This window comes from Pinus tabuliformis, chromosome X (assembly GCF_031772625.1).
Source record: "Pinus tabuliformis cultivar Carrire ecotype Pingquan chromosome X, CPIR1, whole genome shotgun sequence".
NCBI lineage: Eukaryota > Viridiplantae > Streptophyta > Pinopsida > Pinales > Pinaceae > Pinus > Pinus tabuliformis.
In genome coordinates this window covers 224,458,449-224,464,551 of record NC_142308.1, presented here as the reverse complement: position 1 = coordinate 224,464,551, position 6,103 = coordinate 224,458,449, and positions in this window count along the sequence as shown.

Below are 6,103 nucleotides of genomic sequence, written 5' to 3'. Positions count from 1 at the left end.
AATAGTGGGTACAATAATAGATGCAAAAGAGGATGTAAATATGGATGCCAAACAAGAGGGAAAAGTGGATGCAACAAAAGTAGATGCAAAATTTTATGCAAAACTAGACACAAAACTCGATGTAAAACTTGGCGCAAAAGGGATGCACAAATGGATGAAAAAATGGATGCAAAAAATGATTTAAAAAAGGATGCAAAAAAGGATGCAAAAGTCGATGCAAAAGTTGATGCAAGTGTAGGTGCAAAAAGTTGATGCAAATGAGGATGCAAAAGTATGTCAAACGAAATTAGGTGCCAAACTTGATGCAAAACCTGGAACAAAACCTGGTGTAAAGGATGACACAAAACTTGGCATAAAATTTGGTGCAAAACGTGGTGCAAAACCTATTGCAATACCTGGTGCTAAACTTGGTGTAAGATTTGGTGCAAAACTTGATGCAAATTTTGTGTCAAGTTTTGCACCATATTTGATAAATGGATGCAAATAGCACCAAAAATGGGCTCTAGATGCAAAAAAAGAAGTAAAAAGGGATGCTAATCGCTGGTTTTGTTGTAGTGGTGGCATTTAGACTAGCACACTCTCATGGCCTCTTCTTTGGCCTCTTAAGGAAATATGGAACATTGCAGCATGCAAAGTATGACATATTTGGCATGTAAAAATGTCGATCATGAAATATGAATACCTGCTGCAGCAGGAGGCTAACAGTGGCTCCAGTTGGGGATGGCTTTTCCTTGTGAAAAGCCAAGAACAGTAGGTCAGATTGCCTTGTATTCAATTGTTGCTCTATTCTGCAAAATTCCTTTGGCTGGCTGCCTTATTAATCCTACCTACTTACCCTAACCAGCACTTACTTTGCTGTTAGGTGAAATGAAACAACCAATGCAGCCACTTGAGCAATATAAACATCAGTGAGCTTTGCTGCTTGTGTTGGCTGATGCTTGAAATAGAGATCTTGCAATCTGATATGACTTCAAGTTAATCTTTGAGAAGATCAGGAAACTGCTGACCTTCTTTGCTGAATTTAAACCCTGTACAAAAAGGTCCTGCAACATATATACATTATTGCTAGGCTGAAATAAAGAACTGTACAAAAGTTTGGGATAGCCATCATGCTTTGGAATTAGGAGACTATCAACAACTTGATATTGAGCCTTGCAGCCTTCTAGTGGAGAAAAGCAGTGATTTACTTCATCACTTAGCGTGCCATCTAATGGATTGCACAAACTTGGAGCGAAACCTGCAACTCATTATACATAGCCTCGAATGGGACCTGACTGATCTGCTCTTGCTATTCTTCTTCTTCAAATACCTGAGATGGCTAAAAACAAAGAGGCAGGGGATCCACTTGGATCATTTGATCACATGCTACTGCTTATAAGTCTTCCTCAATCTGATATTTGATGGCTCTTTGGGGCTGCAAAACTAGAGGCAATACATTTTGAACAATGATTTGATTATCCTCCAGACGATCAATATCAACACTTGCTGACACTTGCTTATTAATTGCATGATATCTCTCCTTAATAAATTGAAAATATTCAAAACAAAAAGGCAAAGTTCCTTTGCTGAAATCAAAACACTTTGCATTTTCCTCTTCCTCTTCATAGCTGAAATGAGCAAGCTGATCACTGGATTCAGGCTGCTGCTCCTGAACTGTGATTTCTGCCAAAATAGGGTCTAATTCCTCTGCAAGGCCGATTTGGTCATTAGGCTTATAATCATCGTTATACTCATCGTATTTTGGCAAGCAGTTGAAAGAAGAGAAGCCGCCATATTCACATAGTATATCGGAGATTTCTCCTTCACATATGGCCGTATGAATATGTCATTTGTTTTGTCGCAGGTTTGTTCGTGAATGTCACTACTTTCCTGTTGTAAAATAGATCTGTTCTGGTGCTCTAAACATTCAACTTTCATTGCGATCTGCTGCATCCTTTCCTCTGCTTCTTTTAACAAATAAAGAAGTTTTTCTTCTTGCTCTGCCTTGCGCTGTGCCTCCCTCATTTTCAAATTTGCCTCCACGTCCACAGTTATGTCCTGCATTTGTTTCATGGTGGACGGGCATCTTTCTCTCAATCAGAACTCAATTTCTGCATCAAAAGCTCTTGGATAATGCAATAGAGCTAGGTCAGGGGGATGTCGAATATTTAATGGCATAGAAAGATAAACTTGATTGAATTGATCAGAAAATTGCTGAACAGATTCATAAGGGAGCCTTTTTAACTGATCATAATCTTGAATGAGCGAGAGGAAATTAATTTTGATCATCCATCTATCAAGGAAAATATTGAGAAACCACTGAAGATCAAAGATGCTAGTCTCAGGCAGTGCTTTAAACCAAGTCCTAACTTCGCTTTGCAAAGAAAGGGCGAATAGCCTAATAATAACATCCTCATCTTCTACTTCAAATATATTAAGATAGTCTTCAAAAGCCTGAATATGCTTTTGAGCAGTAACACCATTCTCTCCATCAAATCTTGGGAGATCCTCAGGATGATTTTTGGGCAAAGGATTGAGCACGGGAGGAAAAATGAGTGGCTTATATCTATCAGGAACTTTATGAGGCATGGGAGAATGTACAAGGATTGGAAAATTGGGCTCGATATGAACAGGGATAGGATGAATTGCTTTGATATTTGTTTCCTCCTTGGCTGCATGATGATCTTCAGCAGCGTTTAAAGGCGGCTGTTCTAATGTGCAAGGCGGCTTTTCCATAACATTTTCAAAAGGAAAATTATAAAAATCAAATTCAAAATCATGTTTAAAATACAATATACACAGCAAAATTTTATGGAAGAGAAAGAACATGAGCTCTTGGATAATAATCCAAGTCAAAAGCCTGATCTGCTTATATAATTCTTTCGGGTTCATTTCTCCAGTGGAGTCTTTATTATGAGGATTATGTGGAGTCACCACGTGGATAAATCAACTTTGAAGGGTCTGATCTCTGTCCACCAACACAGACTAGATCTAAATATGAAAATAGTCCTGAAGAAAAAGGGAAATCTCCTTCAGGAATCAAAATATTTTGAGATTTTTGTGATTATTTTGTTTTTTGGAAATTTTTGAGATTTTTTGGGATTATTCGAGAGGTAAACTGATCAAAAATGGGGATTTTACAGTAATAAACAGATGATTCTCCCCAGCGGAGTCGCCATTATGTTAACACTCAGGTTGTTCCCTTTGACTCTTAAGGGAATACGGCCGAGGTAACCACAAACCAATCTTTGGACTGCAGGTCCTGGCCTACCAGCAGTCAGAGAGGGCTCTCTCTTTAGGATTTAGCTTTGTTTAAGGGATGATTTTGGGCTAGATATGAGTGCATGAGTTTGATTTAAATTTGTTGGGATGGTTGATCTATTCAAGCAGAGTTGGCATGCAAAGGGTAAGAAGTTCAAACCATTGGTCATGGAGTCTATGAATGTGAACTCGATGGATGTGTTTTCCTTGGTAGAAGAGAGGAATATGAAGCAAGATAGCTACACATGGCACAATGATTAATGCTGGAACAAGGATGAAATGGAGGTCAGGGGATGAGAGGCAATTAAGGATCTCTCATCTAGCCAAAGAGGGAAAGTGGATGAAGACTATGTAGGAGCAATGAAGGATTCCTAAACAACATTCATATAGTGAAGGAAATATGTTAAACATGATCAATTAAGCATACATATTCATCACTAATTCGAAGGAAAACATAGAAAAGTTACAAGAATTGAGGACAGAGGGCATGAAAACCAGTTCTGAACTATTCGTTCTTCCTGCAACTTAGATTATGATATATAGATGATACTGATACATATAAACTGATAAACAGAGGGAGAAAAGACTTATTGGACCATGAGCAAGCACGAGAATTCCATATCAAGCTCTTCAGCCATTGAAAGCACAACCAGCCACTTTAGATGCAAATATTCCAGCAATCTTTGATTACAGAAGTTCTCAACATTTACAGCGCAAGAGTCTAGAATGAGAAATACAACCAACCAACCCTTTTCATAATACAGAGGGAGGCTTTTATAGAGAAAATAACTAAAAATATCTAGAACAACAGATCTGAGATAGATCTGAAGAAATAAATGCTTCTAACCTAACATCTGTTGAAAATAAATGAAAGAATGTCTATCTAACAGCTGCGTTGGGGCAACAGCCTCAAGAATGAATAAATATTGGTCCTTTGCTGCAATGCGCTGGCAATTTGCCATAACTGTGCCTTGAGAATTGCAGCGCTGCTCTCAAATGTGGCTTTATACCCTGTTTCTGCAATAACTATGCCTTTAAAACTTTTATCAGCACCTCTCAAGTGGTTCTACTGCTGCAAAGTGGCTTTAATGTGCCTTAACTGTGATCTGAGGGCCCTTATGGCTTCACCGCTTTCTTTGACTTTGCTTGGGCGGCTCTTTAATGTTCTCCTACTTCGGGCTGCTGATATTTTGATCTGATACTCTTTTTCGCTTCCTCTGATACACTTTGACACTGAATGGGGCCACTTTCTGCCTCTGAAGCACTTCAAACTGTCAAATCGCCCCTTTGTCCTTTAACTGATACACTTTAATATCAAAATTGCTCCTTTCTAGCCGTTGTTCGGCCAAAGAATTGCTGAGGGGCCTTCTGCCGCCTTTGGGAACCTATCGGCCCTTGCCGATTTCAAAACTGACTTCAAACTGAGAAAATTGCTGCAAAAACCGCTGAAAAGGGGCGCCAACAGACCGCCAAGGAGAAACCATGCATTTTGGATGTATTATGGGCCTGAAGCGATTTCAAAATAGCCAAGGAAAGCATCGTTCCTTTGCAGTTGTGGCGGGCGGGAGCGCTGTACACAAACCTTGAAAATGGCCCCTTTTATTATAATACACAAATGCTTTCAAAACTATGCAAATTCATGAAATTTGGGCGCTTTAGCGGACACTGTTCAAAATATTAAATCGTGGCCGTTGGATCTGGCGCGGGTTGATCCAACGGCTGGCGCTAAATCGCATATCGGTGGATCGGTGGTACCAAAACACAATGCCTCCGACGAGCGATGAATCCCCGAACCCGAAATGTTATAGGCCCCTTCTTGTATGGATTTCGGGTCCGGCCCATCGGCGGTACCAAATCGGTGGGGTTACAATGGAAATGGGTATTCGGACCCGAAACCCTTCAAAACTGTGTTTTATGGCTTTTCGGGTTTCAAAAGGGGTGTACAGTACGGTGTACCACCACCTTTTCGGACCCGAAATCTTTATGCCTGTTTTATTGTTATTTCGGCTCCACCATATCGGAGCATTCCCTCTTGGCTGTACAAAGGGGCCTCTTCAGACCCGAAATATATATATGCCTGCCTTATATTATTTCGGCTCCGGTAGTCGGAGCCATATATATGGAATGATGCGATAAGACATATGGGCCGTCGATCTGGGCGGGGCAATGGACGGTTGCGATTAAGTCGCAATATCGCGTCGGCGGGGAACCATGGGGCGCGGCTTATGCATAATTGCGATAGCGATAGCGATAAGGCTTGCGATAAAGCGAAAAACTTTGGAAATGCATGCTTTTGCGGTGAAGTGGGGCTTTAACCATAAAACATGGATTTTGCGATAAATGCTATATAACGATAAAAGCAGAGTATTATGATAAAGGTGGAAGTATGCGGTAAGAATGCTTGCGATGCGATATCGCTTTCGGGTGCGATAGCAATATCGCATCGGAGAAAAGATGGGGACTTATAATATGGGCACATATGTATCGCGATATGCCGATTGTGATAATCACATCGACGAGAGCATGATATAGGGGAGTGTATATATATAAGGGGCCATTACTGTTGTGACCTCCGACAGCGATATCGCGTCAGAGGGAGGGGATTCTGATCAAAGGAGGGTTTACATGCCATAAAGGGGTTTTTAAGGCATCAGAAGGTGTTTTATGTATAAAAAGGAGGATTGGTAATGCTTTTGGAAGGGGTCCAAAAGTATGAAAAGGGGGTTTTATGAAATGATAAAGGAGTATTATGCATTTGGAAGGGGTCCAAAGCATTTGGAAGATGGTTTGAGGAGGAAAAGAGGGTTCTTACTAAGTTTCAGATAAACTTAGTAATTCCCAAAGGATACTTATGGTTATATTT